Source organism: Nyctereutes procyonoides, unplaced genomic scaffold (genome assembly GCF_905146905.1).
Source record: "Nyctereutes procyonoides isolate TBG_1078 unplaced genomic scaffold, NYPRO_anot_genome, whole genome shotgun sequence".
In the NCBI taxonomy this organism is placed as follows: Eukaryota; Metazoa; Chordata; class Mammalia; order Carnivora; family Canidae; genus Nyctereutes; species Nyctereutes procyonoides.
In genome coordinates, this window is record NW_026575049.1 from 3,200,540 (window position 1) to 3,222,893 (window position 22,354).

Below are 22,354 nucleotides of genomic sequence, written 5' to 3' on the forward strand. Positions count from 1 at the left end.
TGAGAATGTTATATGGATGAAATTATTCCATATGTGTTCTCTTGAGATTGGTTCTTTTCATTTAGCATAATTCCCTTGGAATTCATCCAAGCTATAGCAGACCTCAGTAGTATGTTTCTTTTTACTGTTCAGTAATACTGTGTTCAAAGAATGCACTATGGTTTGTTTATCTATTTATCCCTAAAAGATATTTGGATTGTTTCCAGTTTTTTATCACAAATACAGCTGTCATAGCATCCATGTATTTATGTACACATATTTTTGTGAATATAAGTTCTTATTTCTCTAGGTTAAGTGGGATTATTGGGTCATATGATAAGTAAATGTTTAACTTAACAAAAGACTTCCAAAATCTCTTCCAAAACGAGCTATTTTACATTTTGAAGTATTGTATCAGAGATCCAATTGTTCCTCATCCTCACTAGCACTGTGATAGTCCACATTTTGTGTCTTAGAAATTCTAATAGCAACAGATATCTAATTGTGGTTTTAAGTTGTGTCTAACTAATGGTTACTGATATAATACATCTTTCCATGCACCTATCCTATCTGTATATTCTGTTTGGGAAGTGTCTGATTGTTTGCTTTTATTATTTTCAGTTTTTAAATTTTAATTCCATTATAGATAACATACAGTGTCATATTAGTTTCAGATATGTAATATAGTGATTCAACAATTCTTGCACATTACTCAGTGCTTATCATAATTAGCAGACTCCTTAATCCCCATCACCTATAACACCTATGCTCCCATCCCCTTCCCCCTGGTAACCATCAGTTTGTTCTCTATCATTAAAAATCTGGTTTTTGGTTTGTTTCTCTCTCTCTCTCTCTCTCTCTCTCTCTCTTTTTCTTTGCTCATTTGTTTTGTTTCTTAATGTTTGCCTGTTTTTTAATTAGATCATTTGTGTTCTTACTCTTGAGTATTGAGAATGTTTTATATATTCTCAATATATAAATAGCCCATATAATGAGTTTTTTAAATTTCAGTTATTATACTTTCCACTTCTAAAAATCCTCATTGGGTTCTTCTCCTAATTTTTTTCTGAAACCATTTTTCCAATGGTTTCAAGAGTATTCATAATTGCTTTTGAGAACATTTTTGTACTTTAAAATTCTTGACAGATAATTCTAATATTTGTCTCAGTATTGATATCCCTAGTCTTTTCTCATTTGGCTTGAGGTTTTTCTTAGTTCTTGGTATGCTGAGTAATTTGGGATTGGATATTTTGAATATTATACTCTGTGCCTCTGATTGCCATTTAAATCTTCCATTTGAGCTGAGAGTATGTAGGTTCAAGATACACATCCCATCCGTCTTTTGTGAATTGTGGTTCAAACAGCAATTTAGATTAGAAAGATTTTGCAGCGGTATTTTGGTTTGACTTACTTGTGTACCATAGAGAGACCAATTTGAAACCTGGGTGGTATTCCATACCACAGCTCTGCTTTCATTTAGCTATTTTGATTTTGCTTGGCTTTATGAATCTTAGGCCATCTGAGGGTGAGCCTAAGATTCATACACAGATTTGAAGGATTCTTTTCTTTAGATCCCTCCTGTCTGTAGTCCCCCCTTGCACCCTGGCTGAAAGGGAAAAGGATACTAAATCTTGCTGTCATTTGCTTAGTGCAGGGTAGGGATTAGTCAACAGGGATGCTCCCCTTGGTCCCTATGTTTCATTACCTACGAGACATTGCCTTTTAAATTCTAAAAAGCTTAGTTTGTACATTGTAACACTGAGTATCAGTGATTCTTCTTTGTCTGATAACTCTCTTTCTCCTCAACGCTATGTGAATATTCCTGATTGCTTGAAGGCAGTCTCAAGTTATATAAAGAAAAGAGAAAACACACACAGATTAATATTTCAAAATTTTATCTCAATGTAGTTTGCCAGTTGGTTATGAAAATAAGTTTCCTATTACTATGCACAGCACTGGCTTTCTGTTTACATTATTTTGTTGAATTGACATATCACCCGGGATGTTTGCTTTAATACATACTTGCTGCTTTCACTCCAGTGCTTTCTTGAGAGCCCCGTCGTGAAGTGTATGTTCATAAAGTTTTAGTATCTTTACACGTTAACAACAATACAATTGAAGATTGCATTCAGATTTAGTATTTGGACACAAATAAGTCAGGCATTGATTAAATAAAAGACTGTTTTAGTGGAAGCAGCAAGGGTTTAGAAGTTAAGCAAATCTTGGATCTGCCATATAAATTTGAGGAAGGCCACTGCTCCCTGTGAGTCTGTTTCTTCAGTTAGGATGGGAGATGGTCACAACACTTACAAGGGTTGTAAGGCTTAGCTTACATTTTATAGAAAGAGACCATCGGGACACTTCCTGGCACAATGGTTGTCAATTCACTTCTCTAATGAACACAAAAAGCAGAAAATGTCTATAAGATTTGGTAGTTAAAAATCTTTAAAAAAAAAAAAAAAGCGCCGCCTGTAGCCCAGGGCGTGATCCTGGAGACCAGGGATCCAGTCCCATGTCAGGCTCCCTGCAAGGAGCCTGCTTCTCCCTCTGCCTGTGTCTCTGCCTCTCATGAATAAATAAATAGAATCTTTTTTTAAGTAAATTTTAAAATAAAAATTATCATCTAAGGCAGAGAAAAATATCAAATCCGGAGGGACTCTTTAATGCAACTCCTCACTTTATAGATGGCAAATCTGAGGCTACAAAGGGTTAAGTGACTTGCCAGATGTAGCTCATGGTTGCAAGAGCAAATTTGGGACCAGAACTCTAATCAGTAGATCTTAAAACCATGGCACACACATATAAAAACCCTCTAAAGTGGAATATTTTATATTATCCACTACAGTAGATATATAAAATATCTATACAGTAGTCTCCAACATGCTATGAAATTTGCACATGGCATATAAAGAACAGCTCTACTCCGTCATGAATTAATACCATTAACTGATATGCTACTTGCAACAAACATTAGACATTTAACGAAAAACATCACTTGCTTTAGAATACTGGGGCTCCAGGGATAATATAGATGATTTGGGTCATTCATTTATTTACTTATTTTCCCCAATTAATTAATCAATTTATTTATTTATTATTGGAGTTCAATTTGCCAACATATAGCATAACACCTAGTGCTCATCCCACCAAGTGCCCCCCTCAGTGCCCGTCACCCAGTCACCCCAACCTCCCGCCCTCCTCCCCTTCCACTACCCCTTGTTCATTTCCCAGAGTTAGGAGTCTCTCATGTTTTGTCACCCTCACTGATATTTTCACTCATTTTCTCTCCTTTCCCTTTTATTCCTTTTCACTAATTTTTATATTCCCCAAATGAATGAGACCATATAATGTTTGTCCTCCTCCGATTGACTTATTTCACTCAGCATAATACCCTCCAATTCCATCCGCGTTGAAGCAAATGGTGGGTATTTGTCATTTCTAATGGCTGAGGAATGTTCCATTGTATACATAGACCACAGCTTCTTTATCCATTCATCTTTCAGTGGACACCGAGGCTCCTTCCACAGTTTGGCTATTGTGGACATGGCTGCTAGAAACATCGGGGTGCAGGTGTCCCGGCGTTTCCCTGCATCTGTATCTTTGGGGTAAATCCCCAGCAGTGAAATTGCTGGGTCGAAGGGCAGATCTATTTTTAACTCTTTGAGGAACCTCCGCACAGTTTTCCAGAGTGGCTGCACCAGTTCACATTCCCACCAACAGTGCAAGAGGGTTCCCTTTTCTCCGCATCCTCTCCAACATTTGTGGTTTCCTGCCTTGTTAATTTTCCCCATTCTCACTGGTGTGAGGTGGGATCTCATTGTGGTTTTAATTTGTATTTCCCTGATGGCCAGTGATGCGGAGCATTTTCTCATGTGCGTGTTGGCCATGTCTATGTCTTCCTCTGTGAGATTTCTCTTCATGTCTTTTGTCCATTTCATGATTGGGTTGTTTGTTTCTTTGCTGTTGAGTTTCATATGTTCTTTATAGATCTTGGATACTAGCCCTTTATCTGATAGGTCATTTGCAAATATCTTCTCCCATTCTGTAAGTTTTTTAGTTTTGTTGACCATTTCTTTTGCTGTGCAGAAGCTTTTTATCTTCATTAAGTCCCACCAATTCAGTTTTGCTTTCGTGTCCCTTGCCTTCATAGATGTATCTTGCAAGAAGTTGCTGTGGCCAAGTTCAAAAAGGGTGTTGCCTGTGTTCTCCTCTAGGATTCTGATGGATTCTTGTCTCACATTTAGATCTTTCATCCATTTTAAGTTTATCTTTTTGTATGGTGTAAGAGAGTGGTCTAATTTCATTCTTCTGCATGTGGATGTCCAATTTTCCCAGCACCATTTATTGAAAGGACTGTCCTTTTTCCAGTGGACAGTCTTTCCTGCTTTGTCGAATATTAGTTGACCATAGAGTTGAGGGTCCACTTCTGGATTCTCTCTTCTGTTCCAATGATCTATGTGTCTGTTTTTATGTCAGTGCCACACTGTCTTGATGACCACAGCTTTGTAGTACAACCTGAAATCTGGCATTGTGATGCCCCCAGATATGGTTTTCCTTTTTAAAATTCCCCTGGCTATTCGGGGTCTTTTCTGATTCCACACAAATCTTAAGATGATTTCTTCCAACTCTCTGGAGAAAGTCCATGGTATTTTGATAGGGATTGCATTAAATGTGTACATTGCCCTGGGTAACATTGACATTTTCACAATATTAATTCTGCCAATCCATGAGCATGGAATATTTTTCCATCTCTTTGTGTCTTCCTCAATTTCTTTCAGAAGTGTTCTATAGTTTTTAGGGTATAGATCCTTTACTTCTTTGGTTAGGTTTATTCCTATGTATCTTATGCTTTTGGGTGCAATTGAAAATGGGATTGACTCCTTAATTTCTCTTTCTTCAGTCTCATTGTTAGCGTATAGAAATGCCACTGATTTCAGGGCATTAATTTTGTTTCCTGCCACACTGCTGAATTGTTGTATGAGTTCTAGCAATCTTGGGGTGGAGTCTTTTGGGGTTTTCTATGTATAGTATCATGTCATCGGCGAAGAGGGAGAGTTTGACTTATTCTTTGCCAATTTGAATGCCTTTAATGTCTTTTTGTTGTCTGATTGCTGAGGCTAGGACTTCCAATACTATGTTGAATAGCAGTGGTGAGAGTGGACATCCCTGTCTTGTTCCTGATCTTAGGGGAAAGGCTCCCAGTGCTTCCCCATTGAGAATGATATTTGCTGTGGGCTTTTCGTAGATGACTTTTAAGATGTCGAGGAAAGTTCCTTCTATCCCTACACTCTGAAGAGTTTGGTCAGGAATGGATGATGTATTTTGTCAAATGCTTTCTCTGCATCTAATGAGAGGATCATATGGTTCTTGGTTTTTCTCTTGTTGATATGATTAATCACATTGATTGTTTTACGAGTGTTGAACCAGCCTTGTGTCCCGGGGATGAATCCTACTTGGTCATGGTGAATAATCTTCTTAATGTACTGTTGGATCCTATTGGCTAGTATCTTGTTGAGAATTTTTGCATCCATGTTCATCAGGGATATTGGTCTGTAATTCTCCTTTTTGGTGGGGTCTTTGTCTGGTTTTGGAATTAAGGTGATGCTGGCCTCATAGAACGAGTTTGGAAGTACTCCATCTCTTTCTATCTTTCCAAACAGCTTTAGTAGAATAGGTATGGTTTCTTCTTTAAACGTTTGATAGAATTCCCCACGGAAGTCATCTGGCCCTGGACTTTTGTGTCTTGGGAGGTTTTTGTTTTTTGTTTTTTTTTTTAATAAATTAATTTTTATTGGTGTTCAATTTACCAACATACAGAACAACACCCAGTGCTCATCCCGTCAAGTGTCCCCCTCCGTGCCCGTCACCCATTCACCCCCACCCGCCGCCCTCCTCCCCTTCCACCACCCCTAGTTCATTTCCCAAAGTTAGAAGTCTTTATGTTCTGTCTTGGGAGGTTTTTGATGACTGCTTCAATTTCCTCCCTGGTTATTGGCCTGTTCAGGTTTTCTATTTCTTCCTGTTCCAGTTTTGGTAGTTTGTGGTTTTCCAGGAATGTGTCCATTTCTTCTAGATTGCCTAATTTATTGATGTAGAGCTGTTCATAATATGTTTCTAAAATCGTTTGTATTTCCTTGGTGTTGGTAGTGATCTCTCCTTTCTCATTCATGATTTTATTAATTTGAGTCTTCTCTATCTTCTTTTTAATAAGGCTGGCTAATGGTTTATCTATCTTATTAATTCTTTCAAAGAACCAACTCCTCTTTTTTGGATGGATGCTTGTATTGCGATGTAGTTCCCCCTCAGGACTGCTTTTGCTGTATGCCAAAGATTTTGAATGGTTGTATCTTCATTCTCATTAGTTTCCATGAATCTTTATAATTCTCTGATTTCCTGATTGACCCTTTCATCTTTTAGCAGGCTGGTCTTTAACCTCCATGTGTTCGAATTCTTTCCAAATATCTTCTTGTGATTTAGTTCTAGTTTCAAAGCATTATGATCTGAAAATATGCAGGGGACGATCCCAATCTTTTGGTATCAGTTAAGACCTGATTTGTGACCCAGTATGTGGTCTATTCTGGAGAAAGTTCCATGTGCATTTGAGAAGAATGTGTATTCAGTTGCATCTGGATATAAAGTTCTGTAAATATCTGTGAAATCCACCTGGTCCAGTGTATCATTTAAAGCTCTTGTTCCTTTGGAGATGTTGTGCTTAGAAGATCTGTCAATTACAGAAAGTGCCATGTTCAAGTCTCCCAGTATAAGTGTATGATTATCTAAGTATGTCTTTAATTTGGTTATTAATTGATTGATATACTTGGTAGCTCCCACATTTGGGGCATAAATATTTGTGATTGTTATGTCCTTTTGTTGGATAGATCCTTTAAGTATGATATAGTGTCCCTCTTCATCTCCTACTACAGTCTTTGGGATAAACGCTAATTTATCTGATATAAGGATGGCTCCCCCTGCTTTCTTTTCAGGATCATTTGAATGGTAAATGGTTCTCCAACCTTTTATTTTCAGGCTGGAGGTGTCCTTAGGTCTAAAATGAGTCTCTTGTAGACAGCAAATAGATGGGTCCTGCTTTTTTATCCAGTCTGAAACCCTGCGCCTTTTGATGGGGTCATTAAGCCCGTTCACATTCAGAGTTACTATTGACAGATATGAGTTTAGTGTCATCATGATACTTATTCAGTCCCTGTTTTTGCAGGTTGTTTCCTTGGACTTCCTCTTTCTTTTACAGAGTCCCCCTTAACATTTCTTGCAGAGCTGGTTTGGTGGTCACATATTTTTTCAGTTTCTGCCTATTTTGGAAGCCCTTTATCTCTTCTATTCTGAATGAGAGACTTGCTGGGTAGAGTATTCTTGGCTGCATGTTCTTCTCATTTAGGACCCTGAATAGATCCTGCCAGCCCTTTCTGGCCTGCAGGCCTCTGTGGAGAGGGCTGCTGTTAACCTAATACTTCTCCCCATAAAGGTTAGGGATTTCTTGTCTCTTGCTGCTTTAAGGATCTTCTGTTTATTTTTGGAATTTGCAAGTTTCACTATGAAATGTCAGGGTGTTGAACAGTTTTTATTGATTTTAGGGGGAGATCTCTCTATCTCCTGGATCTGAATGCCTGTTTCCCTCCCCAAGTTAGGGAAGTTCTCAGCTATGATTTGTTCAAATACACTTTCTGGTCCTCTGTCCCTTTTGGCAGATTTGGATCATTTAAAAAGCTTTCTTGGGAAGCTTACATTGATACCTTTTGTGTTTGTAGACAAATCTTCTTATAGTAAATAAACATTAAAAAATTATTCCATTGAATATTTCTTTACAAACATGGTTACTAGCTATGGAATGTTTGAAGGTATCCTTAGGATTTTGGGAGGACTTGGACTTGGAAAGAGATAGTTTAGCAGAATGTGTTCTGGACCAGCTTGAAATTTTATGGACTTTTTCAATTCCTACTAGTTCATATTTATCTAGTGTTTTTTTTTTTTTAAGATTTTATTTATTTATTCATGATAGTCACACACACACAGAGAGAGAGAGTGGCAGAGACACAGGCTCCATGCAGGGAGCCCGACATGGGATTCGATCCCGGGTCTCCAGGATTGCGCCCTGGGCCAAAGGCAGGCGCCAAACCACTGCGCCCCCCACGGATCCCTATCTAGTGTTTTAAACAACAAACAAACAAATAAGGTCTGTTTATTTATTCTTGTAGACAAAGACAGAAAGGATACTGTACCTACTATCCTTTCTGTTTGTCCCACTTATGTCATGGGAAACACAGACACTTTTAACTTACAGATATTTTTACTATCAAGGTGTACATAAACCTTGATTAGCATTGTGCTAATACCTCCTTCTAGAATAGGACAGTTTTGGTGGCTAGCTGTGCCTAAAAGTGGAGGATGCTAGAGCAGAAATTGGCTGATTATTTATACATGATGGCTAAATGATAAAATGTGGCAATCCTTGCCTGTTTCCAAGTCTCCAACTTGACAGTACTGTCCCACCCCCAGTCAAGTCCTTTTCTATTAATCAGAGCAGATCCAGTCTCTTCTTCCTCCCTATTTCTTATATATATTCCTTTTTTTAAAATTTTTATTTATTTATGATAGTCACACAGAGAGAGAGAGAGAGGCAGAGACACAGGCAGAGGGAGAAGCAGGCTCCATGCACCGGGAGCCTGACGTGGGATTCGATCCCGGGTCTCCAGGATCGCGCCCTGGGCCAAAGGCAGGAGCTAAACCGCTGCGCCACCCAGGGATCCCTATTTCTTAAGACTGTTGCTTTACTTGTGGAAGGATTGTTTCCCATTGGGTTGTTTCCTCCTAATATCCAGGCAGAAGAAAAAAATTTAATTTTTATATGCTCTCATAACTCATCATTATTAAATCAAATGTGGAGGGTTTTTTCCTAGATTATATCAACCCATGCAATTTTATCTTCAATTCATGATCTATATTGAGGTAAAACATCCTATTGGAATTCTGACATGAGTAGGAACGTCAGTTCTGTTTTCCAAAAGGGAGAAAAACCAAAACAATATTTCTCAGAGGAAATAACTTATTTCCCTCCTTTTTACTTTCCAATATTAGATAATCACAAACAGAACCTTACCACTAATCCAAATAAGCAACACTTTGAATTTGTTTATATATTCATTTTTTATTCCCTATATCAAGTGCTCTAAAAAAAAGTCGATCATTCCAGACTCTGCCTCAAGCCCCTCTAATGTGTCATGTGTCAAACAGCAGCAATTATTTGAATCCCATTTTTTCAAAAGTCCTGATTTGAACTTTTTCGTGGTCAGCCTAGTAAAGATGAATACTTGGATATGTCCAGCTTTCTTGTAGATTTGCCAACCAGGGGCTCTATTTATATGAAAGCCAAGAAACCTTACACTCTACAAGAAGAAAAAGTAAAAAGTGCACTAGTTTGGTTCGGAAGCAGTGGATGTCTGCTAGAGGGCAAATTTGAATACAGCATGATGCCTGTCATTTGAGTTGTTCTCCAACCAGCCCTTACAAATCTGTATCTTGATCATTGGGTAAGAGTCCTATAATAAAAGAACAGGTGAAAGCAACAAATATCTCTTTCTTAAAGTCTCCTCGAAGAATTGAGAGCATGGGGCATCAGAAAAGTTGCTCTCAGCAGTTACGAAGGTAAGGAGTGATAATGCCATCATAAGGGCAAGGATGAGAAATGATGTCAGAAGTACAGATGGAAGGACTTTTACATCTCTCAGTGGCTGCTACAGGGTATTGGCTGGCATTGGCCCCAGCAGTGGCACCTTCAGTGGCTAGCTGTAGTAGGTTTAAAGGTAGCCATATGAGAGAGCAGCACCAGCAATGGAGGCAAGGGCTTAGGGGCCCAGCGGCCTTGGTACATGTCCTGACAGGCAGCAGCAGCAAAGCATTCTGCATGCTTTGGCTTTATAGCTCAAATTCCTTTTCTGGAGAATTAGAGAGACATTATCTGTATCAGAGTTCTCCAGAGAAACAGAACTGCTAGGGGACACACACACTCACACACACACAGATTGTTTGATGATTGATTGATTTTATTACAGGGAATTGGCTTACACATTGTGGAAGCTGAGAGGTCCCATGATTTGCTATCTGAAAGATCTGAAAGAGCAGACCATGGAGACCAGGAATGTCGGTGGTATAATTCAGTTCAAGTCTGAAGTCCTGTCAACTAGAGGACTCAATGGTATGAATCCCAGTCCAAGGGCAGGAGATGAACAGTGTGGTAGAAAATAAAAAGAGGTAAATCTATTCTTTCTCTGCCTCTTATTCTATTCAGACCCTCAATGGATTAAATGTATTAGATGATATCACCTGCCACCCCCAACCCTTACCCCTGGCCTTGAGCAATGGGGAGAGGAATCCACCAGTTCAAATGCTAATCTCATCTGGAAACATCCCCATAGACACACCTGGAAATAATGTTTAATCTGAGCACTCAAAGGCCAGTCAAGTTGCCACATAAAATTAACCATCATACCATCAAAATGAACTGAGGGAGAAGGGTCAAAATGGTAGCCTGGAAGGTTGATTTATGGTTGATTTATAAATTTATGATTTATGATTTATGGCATATTCATGATATACTTCTTGGGAAATCTCAACTGTGTGACAGAATTGAAGAAAACTGGTTTTGATAATAGGAGATAGGGGAAATCCAGGAAAATACTGACTTCGAGATCTCCTATCCTTCTGCAGGCTGGTGTGGCCAGAGAAAGATCACATTTCTTTTTTTTTTTAATATTTTTTTTAATTTTTATTTATTTATGATAGGCACACAGTGAGAGAGAGAGAGGCAGAGACACAGGCAGAGGGAGAAGCAGGCTCCATGCACCGGGAGCCCGACGTGGGATTCGATCCCGGGTCTCCAGGATCGCGCCCTGGGCCAAAGGCAGGCGCCAAACCACTGCGCCACCCAGGGATCCCAAGATCACATTTCTTAAAGAATTATTGTATATCTGTTATTTTCAAAGGCAGCTTTAGAGAGGTAAAGGTAGAAAATGCCATTCGAGGGATGTGTAATTTGGTGAGAAAAAGAATGGTATTTCTTTTTTGATTTGCTGCTGTTGGGGTAGTTTTAGACCACTTCACAATATTGGCTGGTAAAATCTCCTAATTCTTTTTTTCTGCAGACACTGTTAAATGGGTAGATAAATGGATGGAGTTATCTGAACTAGGGCCTGAGTCCTGTACCCTGGAGACACATATACAAGAAAATTACATTTTTATTTACTTGCTTAAATGACTACCTACCTCCTCTACTCTCCAGGAAGTCAAATTCACGTGACAGAAATGTGTATGTGCTTTTCTTTATGCAATAAATTCTCCTTAGGTAGTTTAAATGTTTACCACTTTCAGGCAGAAAAATTTAGAATGAAGCAGGCAACACATTGAAAATGCAGCAGTTCCATTTGGAAACATGCTGCCAACAGTCTTTGTCACTTTCAACTTCTATCTTGAGAATTGAACACACTATCTTAGTGAATTTCTCTCCTCCACTGCATAAACCCTCCCACTCTGTCCTGCAGACAGCATTAGCAGATCCTACTGAAGATCAAAGATGAAGATAAAACATCTCTGAAGCAATAAAATGAATGAATAAAGCTTGATTTACAGTCCAAATTCAACTTTCCCCAACACATCTAGATGAAGTATCCCCCTTTGCATGATTCCCTGCAGGATTTGTTAAACTACTCCTCTAAACTTGAATGCATTCAGACTCTGTGTTCTTTCTTTGAAGGAGCCATAATAGATAGTGCTTGGTCATCATTTCTGTTATATGTCAACTGAATACAAATATAGTGGTTTTATTTGGAAATTATGAGTGTTCTAATTAGTTTCATCCAGCCTCTGAAACCATGACAGCAACCAATTTTGTGGGAATTTTATGGAAAAAAAAAAAACAGCAACTCCACAGCTGTCTAAATATATAGACTAGTCTAGGAAAAAAGACTCATGCATATACAAACACTGTATAAATATATGTATAGAATAAAGGGAAAGGAGAGAAAATGAGTGAAAATATCAGCGAGGGTGACAAAACATGAGAGACACCTAACTGGGAAATGAACAAGGGGTAGTGGAAGGGGAAGTGGGCGGAGGGTTGGGGTGACTGGGTGATGGGCACTGAGGGGGGCACTTGGCGGGATGAGCACTGGGTGTTATGCTATATGTTGGCAAATTGAACTCCAATAAAAGAAATTTTAAAAAAATAAAATTAAATAAACCTTTAAATAAAAAAATAAATATATGTATAAGGTGCATAGATAGATAAAATGAGACTCTGAGATACACACACATTAGCAGCCCAACATTTGTGAAACTCACAGAAATCTTTGCTGTATTAAAGTGTACCAAACTATCACTTGTAACCAAAGAAATATTTTGTGTATTTTTAAGGGGACTCAGAAAATGCACCCACTTTCCCGTAAGAGTTCACTTGGTAAGAGATATGAGTGAAGCAGATAGAAAAACACCATCCCCTAAACAGTTTGAAAGAGGCTCTTGGGTGAGGCTCACATGTGAAGTGCCCTGTACTTCCTAAAAATGAACCCCAGTGTTAGATTTTTTTTCCAGCCATAAGTAAAGCTGTGTACTTTAGACATCCCTGAGGGATAGTTTCTGGAACCCAGATAACTAGATAAGAAATGTTCTCTCCGAATATGAATGTGTAACTATATTTGCTCGAAGTTTTCCAAATGCTAAGCACCATATACAAATCAATTAGTTCATAAAATATGTAGTAGATGCTGATACTGTCTTTATTTACTCATGAAGAAACTGTGGTATCAAAAAGTTAAGTAACTTGCCTAAAGTCAGAGAGTTTATTATAGATAAGCAAACCAGGCTCAGAGTTTAGGTAACGTGCTCAAGGTCACAACGCTCAGAATCAAGCGCAGGGCTGCTCTAATCAACAACCCAATCCGTTCCACTGTATAACATTGCCTTGCAAAGAAATGTGATAGGCATGGTTTAAATGTTTATGCTCAAAGCCCCTCTGGGGAAGCCACCCTTATCAAAGTCTTCTTCTGAAAAGCATCAAGTATACTTCAGATCATAAGACTCTGTGCTGAGGCAGGAGTGGCCTTGATACAATGGTGACCATCCATTGACTGACTGCATGGTTAACTATGATTTGGGAGACTTGGATCAAGAAACCTGAGATGAGTTCATTGGAGCCCTCTGAAGAATTGAAACAAAGAAATGGAGAGACTCAAAATTAGGTGTGGTGGACAAAACTGAACGCTGAATACAACTCCTGAAGCCATGATAATTATCAAGAAACTTCAAAAGAGAAGGTGTACTTTAGAAAACCCAGTCTATTTTCTTTCCACATATTGGATTTAAATATAGAGCTTTATGTTCACCAAGAAAAGTTGTGCTTTTTTTTTAAAGATGTTATTTATTTATTCATGAGAGAGAGAGAGAGAGACAGGCAAAGGGAAGTTGTGCTTTTTTTAAGCAAATAAGTTAGCAAGTGAATGAATATAATAATATATATAACTAAAATTGACAAGATATTTTGAAAGTGGGGTTTTTAATTTTTACCTTATGCTTAAATAAATGATTTAATAAAATAGTATTTAAAACCTACCACTCTCCATTGGCCATGAAATTTAGTTGAATATTTGCCTCAGATTATTTAAAATGTAAAGACCAAAAAAATACCCTTTTTTTTTCTCCTTGAAAGTATGTGTTAACTAACACATTTGCTTAGGAATCAGTTGCGAACTAGAATAATTTAATTTCTTTCTTCAGACACTGAATTGCCCTTTAAAAAATGATAATTGTAAGTAAGTTAAATAAATATTCATATGAGCTTGCCCTTTGCATGGCTGTCTATCAATATTTGTCAAATTTTTATATAATGAAATGATCTTGGCATTTCTCTAGCAGATCATACACCAATGATTGTCAAAATTTGATAACTTTTTACATAGAGAGTTTTTAAAAGAAAAAATTATTTTTGAACAATCTTTATCATCAATAATAATGGGAGGATTAGAAAGCAAAAGAAGGAATTATTTCAAAATTCAATAAATATGAGGTGCCTGGGTGGCTCAGTGGTTGAGCATCTGCCTTTGACTCAAGTTGTGATCCTGGGATTCTGGGATCAAGTCCTGCATTGGGCTCCCCGCAAGGAGCTTGGTTCTCCCCCAGCCTGTGTCTCTGCCTTTCTCTGTGTGTCTCTCGTGAATAAGTAAATAAGTAAATAAAAATCTTTTAAAAACTCAGTAAATTAAAAAAATAACAAATAAATGGATTGAGAAAATTTAGATTTAGTGTATTAGAATTTTGGAAAAATATGTATAATAAGTTTGATGTTGGGAACATTCTGTAAATACCCATCATTTTAATAAGCATGTTTTTCAGAAACTCTAGAGTTCACATATCAACAGTTATTATTTTACGCCTATAAGTAGGAATATATGTGGGAAAATACAGTTTCTGTTACAATTTCATTGACAGTGAACTGTTAGAAGAGCTTTTCAAATTACCAAAGATTTCTGGCTACTTTGGTTCACGTGACACTTTTATTTTTCTGTATGTAGCTTCAAAAATAGCCATTTGATTTTCTTTCCTTTTGGTTTAGTGGATATTAAACAAGGATATTCAGAGATTTCTGGCTAATGCCTTAAAAATAACTTCCTGAAAGTGCACATACCTAAAAGCAACAAAACCACAATGAGACATACACAAATGAGAAATTTTGTCGTTAGTTAGGTATTGGAAGGTATTTTATTAAATCAGTGAATTAGGAACTTTGGCTACTTTTAAGATGTAATAAATCTACATTTTATATACAAAGGGTCTTTAAGAAAAATATGTTTTTTAAAGAGTCAATAGGAGAATAAGTACAACTGTAATCCAAATTCCATCTGTAGGGGCACCTGGGTGGCTCAGGGGCTGAGCATCTGCCTTCAGCTCAGGGCATGATCCTGGGGTCCTGGGATCCAGTCCCCCATCCGGCTCCCTGCAGGGAGCCTGCTTCTCCCTCTGCCTATGTTTCTGCCTCACTCTCTCATGAATGAATAAATAAAATCTTTTAAAAATTCCATTTGTAGAATTATTACTAAAGATTTCAACCTAAAGCTATATTTGCTAATGACAGAATTTTAAAATACGTTTCAAGAAATTCAAAAATACAACTGGATAGATTTAAAACATTATAAATGTATGGATCTACATGGCTGAGTACATTGAGCAGAAATAAAACTATTTATATCTTAAAATAGGTGATTACAATTTCCCATATAATCACTTTAATTTTTTGTTACTTTTATCATGTAGTTGATGATTAAAATCTTGAAGATATTTCAATCCATGCTTTAATTTGTATCTGCTATTATTGTGCCTTTTAAAAATTAACATTTTTTTGTCATGCCTGATTTTTAGTCTATTCTTGTCCAATTTGATTTTGATATTGAATTTGTGGTCACTGGAGGATAGGATTAGAACGTACATTTAGAATACCTCAAAGAAGGTGTGTTTATGATTCTTAATTAAGCACCACTTAAATATTAATATTTTTTCCTTATATAGACTGAGAAATCCCAATTCCTAATAAGGTTTCAAAAAATAGATAAAAACAAGAATAGTATGTGGAATTGTCATAGTAATAGGGTGTCATGAACAATGACATGTAATATTCAACATAATTTAACTGGTGAAGCATGCAGGGTTAAAAAGGCTTTTAACTTCATTCGCATTAAGAGCAAATTCCTTTTAGCAATGCACTGGAAATAACATGTCTGATTTGGTGGACTGTTTAAATAACTAGCCGATGTCTATTTTTGTAAGCAGTGACAAAGTGACAGGTTTGAGTTAGCCTCTTACTTAGAACTGCTACCCACCTGCATGCTGGGGAGTACTGTTTGCTTTACTTAAACAAATGTTTCAATTCACTTGAATAGATAGGATAATTAAGTATGTACACACCGGATATTTGTGAGGTTCTAACATGTACTGATTGCTAGACCCGGCCCTTTTAATAATGCCAATTAAATAAATGAGCAAATCACAGAAGATATCATATGTATAGATTTTAGCCTAGTAAATAAATTGCAATTACTCAAGTAGGGAAATTCTTCAGTTGAAGGATCCAATCCTTCAAGACTGGTTATCATTTAAACATCAACGAGAAGAAAGTCTTGAAGTAAAATGACAGTTTGGGGTAGCCTGATTTCAAATAACTGATAAACTGTCTATCCAGGTGAAGAAAATTATTTTTGTGGGGAAAATTGGACATTACCAATGCCTAGTAAGCTAATGCAAACCAGAAGGAGAATCAGAAATAAACCACTTAAACCACATTGGTATTGTTTCTGGGCATGATGAGACTTTTATTAGCACCCATGCATTTTTGCCTCCTGTCTTGCTCTCTTGTTTTATTGTATCTTGTACTTAATACATGGTGGCCTGGGTGTGCACATCTAAACAATGGCATATTTGGTCTCTGCCATTTTTTTTTCTTTTAAGTTTTTGTTTTAATTCTAGTTAGTTAACATCCAGTGCTATGTTAGTTTCAGGTCTACAGTATGGTGATTCAAGTCTCTGCTTTCTGTGATCCGGATTCCTCATATACCTCTGATTAGGTAATGCAGGCACTTTGTGGAAGAGGGTTATCTTTAATCGAGGGAAAGGGAGGAAGGTGATTCTTCATTTTGGCTACATGTCCAAAACTTTTTTCTAATTTATCATTTATGGAACAGATATTTTGATCTCCATTTTTCTTCTCATAATTATTGTTGGTGGTTTGGCACCTGGGAGGGAAGAGTAATGCATGATTGACAACAATCTCCAATAATTTACAGTCGACTAGTCACCCACTTAGTGCAAAGGGTGGAAAAGATTGAAGCAGAAAGACAGTAGCTGAGTAGCCAACAGATTCAACATTTTTTTTTTTAACTTTCTCTGGAACTTTAGTTCCTCTTCAATGCGTCGAATATGTAAGACATTCCTAAGTCTCACTATTCTGCTTGGCCTCATTGAATTCATACATTTTACTTGATTATATCTAAAATAAGAAGGAAGTTAGGTATGAGCAGAGAAAATACCAGCCATTTTTAAACACTATTTTTGCAATTGTATAAATAGAGATGCTATAAACAGTCATGTGCAAGGTTTTCTGTAAACTTAGGTTTTTATCTCATTTGGGTAAATACCGAAGAGCATGATTGCTGGATCATATAGGAAGACTGTGCTTAGCTTTGTAAAATAAAGATGTATCTAAGCTATAGCTCTTAGAGGAGCGTTTCATAGGGAAGTGGAGTATTTTTGAGGACAAAAGTAATGCTATAATTATGTGTTTTATCCTTAAGATAGCTATTCCTTTGGCCAGAGAGGTAATTTTAATTCTAGCTTCTGAGTTTGTGTGGTTCATTAGTTAGTGAAACTCAATTGTCCTTTTTTTTTAAGATTTTATTTATTCATTCATGAGACACACACACACACACACACAGAGAGAGAGAGAGAGAGAGAGAGAGAGAGAGAGAGAGGCAGAGATACAGGCAGAGGGAGAAGCAGGCTCCATGCAGAGAGCCTGACGTGGGACTCGATCCTGGGACTCCAGGATCACGCCCTAGGCCAAAGGCAGGACCTAAACTGCTGAGCCACCCAGGGATCCCCTCAATTGTCTTTTGAAATTAAAGATGTTTTGGTTGTCCCCACCCAGTTCTGTTGCTTTTTAAGGCCGTACCCAAAATTTCTGTTAATTTCCAAGGGCCTTCCATTTTTAGAATTAGTTCTGCTTCTGACTTTTTGTTAATTCTAAACTCTCCATTTTACTTGTATCTGACAGTCCTTAGCTATCATTTTCCCTTTAGCCTTTTGTGAACATAGATTCCAACCTTATTTTATAAAGTTCTCTACACACACACACACACACACACACACACACACACACACGTACACACAGGCACATTCACAAGCGCAATAAAACAAACTTTATACAAAGCACTTGTGGGGAGAGCTTATCTCACTAAAGGATTGAGAACAAAGTGGTTTCTTATCATGGACTTGCTCTTCCCCATTTCTTCTCAAGACTCTGATTAGGACTCACTTTTCCCTTTTCGTTAACCCCCACCTTTAGGTTCCTTACAGATATTCAAGTCACCTTCTTAGGCAGAAAAATTTAGTTGTCTAAATTATGCTTGGCAAGACTCCACGCATAATTGTGTGTATCCAAAGACTCAATGCCTTTGCTAGAACAATGGGCTATTTATGCCTATTCTTCCCTTTCAGTGCCATGGACAGGCTAGCAGAGGATTTGACATTTCATTTTTTTTCTATTCGCTCATCCCTGTCAGTCTTTGAATAAAAAGGAAGTAGTGTAGAGATTTGTTTTTCCTTTAATGTGGAATATGTTATCCCTTTAGAGGGATTAACTGGTGATAATCAGTTTTCTTCTTAAATAGTACTTTTCTTCTACTATCCGAATACCTGAAGATCTTTCCAATTTGCTTTTCATAATTGCAGCCTAACTTTTTCATAGATATTTACAAACTTTACCATAAGTGAAATCTATTCCAGAATATACTTCATTAAGTAGGGAGTAATAAAGCAACCATAGGGTTGTGATGTGTTGAGCAGTGATAATGACTCTTGAGAATTACACATTCTCCCTTTCGGAAATCCACTACACATAAACTCACTCACTCACTCACTCACAAACAGTGCAGAAGGCTTTCAAACTCTTTTAGAAAGGTTGAAGGTTCATGTGATCTGTCATTAAAATTATCAGGGTCATCAGTTTTCATTTACATGCTTACTAATAACTAAGGAAACTACTGCACTCATCCACGCCCATGTGTTTCTGTAATGGGGGTTTTACAAGGGAGGAATGGCCTGCCAAGCAGAAGGAGCACAGTGAGCATCATATGGATGTGGAAGTTAAAAAGCACAGAAAATGAGTATCGTAGGTGGAAGAGAGAAGGTACTGGGGTGCTTAGCCGGCTGGAATTTACCTGCATCCTCTGGCTCTACCCCCTTACCATCCTCATTGCATACTGTGATTTATCTTTCGTGCTACGCTTCCACACTTTCTTTCCTCAAATGCGTTCTGTTTACTCCTACAACTGAATTTTGGCACATGCTGATCTTTCTTCTTGGATCACTCAGTTATCACTCAATTTCCCCTCCTCCAACACTTCACCCTACATTTCCAATGACTTTTATTTTCTTTTCCAGTTTCAGCTTATCTCTTCCTCAGAAATCCATTTCTTGCCTTCATCTACATTATCTCCTATCTTGTATTTTTTCGAAGCCTTTTTTTGTCTTCTTCGTACCTCCTGTTGTAATTTTAAATTATCTTTTAATCAATTTACTGTCTAACTACTGTCTTTCTTACTAGATGCTATATGGTCCATGAAGACATACTCCATGATCACCATGGTTGCCCTAGGTCCCATCACATTAGTTGTCTGTGTAAATACTTATTGAATGAATGAACAGAAGGAAAAGAATTTAACAGGTTGCAAATGATAATACACATCATGCTGTATTTAAGAAATACATTAGATTTGAATAAGACTTGTGTTATTCTTCTGTACATTCCGTTTGCCGAAAGTGGTCTGACTTCAGTGGTTAAGCTCTATATTAAGAGATGGCTTGCTAAAGCTGACACAGCTGTCCATTATTTTGTAGAGTATCAAATTTGGGCTTGTTTCTGGCAGTAAAAATTTTCACTCTACTCCTACATCCTGGGCCTGGACTGGATGTATAGGTTCTTAAAGACACTGTCACACAGCATTAGTTCATGCCCTTTGACAATCATGTCTAGTGACCTCTGCTGGGGGATAGGCCATAACTAATTTTTGTAACATTCCTCATAATCTGATTCTCAAAGCTATAATGTTAAGGAATATTGTAAGGGAAAAAAAGTCTCCATGTAAAAGAAAGATGTTATTTTAAATAGACTTGTTACTCAAAAATAATTATTCTGTATGAAGCGTTAAGGAACTAACAGAAGCTTTGTACATAGTTGATTATGGGTCTTCATCTGTCAGCATGTTTGACGTAACTCAACACTTGTAGTTTGACAGTGCTCCAAACATTATTTTATGTAGATGATGAGAATATGTACCGCTCTAGAGATAACTTTTAGTGGTTTTATGCTTACTCTATGCAATAACAACTAAATTATTTTCACTTAGAATGAATTGATTTTCTGTCTTTGGAGAACTCTAATTACCTTCACGATAAGAGACAAGCACACCTACTTCCACACCAAATGCATATCTCGTCAGAGTTTATGCTGCTTTCAAATTCCACCTTCTTAAGCCAGTATCTTCATTTTTAACTCCAGAAGATTTAAATCAAACACATATATCAAGGAGTTGTAAGTTGATGAGTTACCTCCACAAAAGAACCCCATTTTGCAATTTGGGCAATGACTCACTTTGACATTGAAAAAGCAATTCAGTGAAAACATGTCCAATAAAAGGAAGGGGTCTTGAAATATATTGTTTCCACATCTTTTTAGAGGTAGTTTTGAAAACTCATCTTTTAGTAATATAAAAAGATGTCTGAGCCGCTATCTTCTGATCTCATAAGGAACTCTTCAAACCTTTTTGCCTTGTAAGTTTTTAACTCCGAAGTTCCTAAATCCTCCAAATTAACAGGCATGTTCATTAGAAGAACTCTGTAAAACTTCCATCTTCTGATTTCAACTTCTGCACTTCTTTCTCTGACTTGATTACTACTTTTAAACTTCTTGCTTAGCCACATTAACCTTTTGTTTCTTTAGTCCCTGACTATTCAACAAGCCATATGCCCCTTCTGGTTTTATTTGTTTTGCTCACTTGCCTAGAGACCATAGTTAATTCTGACGTAACTACTCAAAGAACCCCTGTACCTATCCCCTCGCTCTGCTTCTAGCTTCATGAAGCTATAACTTAGAAACTCTAGGACGTACATTTTCCACTCACAGATTTGGGATAGCACTGAAGAAAACCATGAACTTCTGATTGCTTTCTATAGACTCATCCTGTATCAGTCTGTTGCCACTTACTCATCTTTCATTGAATCTTTATAATATTTCCGTAATTTATTTTCCAAATTATACTCTTTGGCCTGTCAATGGCAATTTTCCTGTCTTCCCTTGTAGGAACCAAAAATGTTTTCCTTCTTCCCTCCTAGGTTCCTTGATTGGTCTTATAATTAAATTCATATAAGACAGATAAACAGGAGAAAAAAATTTAACTTACTCTGTTTAAGGTAACTGTTGATAATTAAAATTTCTTCATTTTAGTAGAGTGGGAGGAGGGGCAAGACGGCGGAAGAGTAGGGTCCCCAAGTCACCTGTCGCCACCAAATTACCTAGATAACCTTCAAATCATCCTGAAAATCTACGAGTTTGGCCTGAGATTTAAAGAGAGACCAGCTGGAATGCTACAGTGAGAAGAGTTCGTGCTTCTATCAAGGTAGGAAGACGGGGAAAAAGAAATAAAGACACAAAAGGCCTCCGAGGGGGAGGGGCCCCGCGAGGAGCCGGGCTGAGGCCGGGGCGAGTGTCCCCAGGACAGGAGAGCCCCGTCCCGGAGGAGCAGGAGCTGCACCAACCTTCCCGGGCGGGCGGAAAGGGGCTCGCAGGGAGTTGGAGCAGGACCCAGGAGGGCGGGGATGCCCTCGGGCTCCCTGGGACACTAACAGACACCTGCGAGCGCAGGAGAGTGCTCCGAGCTCCCTAAGGGCTGCAGCGCGCACGGCGGGACTGACCGGAGCAGCTCGGAGGGGCTCGGGCGGCGGCTGCGCGGAGGGGGCTGCGGGGCGGGAGCGCGAATCCACCAGCGCAGGCCCCGGAGCACAGGGCGCGGGACACAGCCCAGGATCCGGCCTCCCCCCGGGACAGGCAGAGGCCGGGAGGGCCCAGGACAGCAAGGACGCTCCTGCCCCGAGCTGAGCAGATCAGCGGCCCCGCCCCGGAGCCTCCAGGCCCTGCAGACGGAGAGCCCCGTAGTTCCTGCAGGAGCTGACTCCAGGGCTGCAGAGCTGCCGCCGCCACTGCGGTTGTTCCTCCTGGGGCCTCACGGGGTCAACAACCCCCGCTGAGCCCTGCAGCAGGCAGGGGCAGAGCAGCTCCCCCAAGTGCTAACACCTGAAAATCAGCACAACAGGCCCCTCCCCCAGAAGACCAGCTGGACGGACCAGTTCCAGGGGAAGTCAAGGGGCTTAAAGTCTACAGATTCAGAAGATACTCCCCCGTGTTTTTTGTTTTTTTTCTTTTTTCTTTTCTTTTTGATTTCTGATTGCTTCCCCCCCCCTTTTTTTCACCTTTCTTTCTTTTTCTTTATCTTTTTCTTCTCTTTTTTCCTTTTTTTTTCTTTTTTCTTTTTCTTTTTCTCTTTTCTTTCCT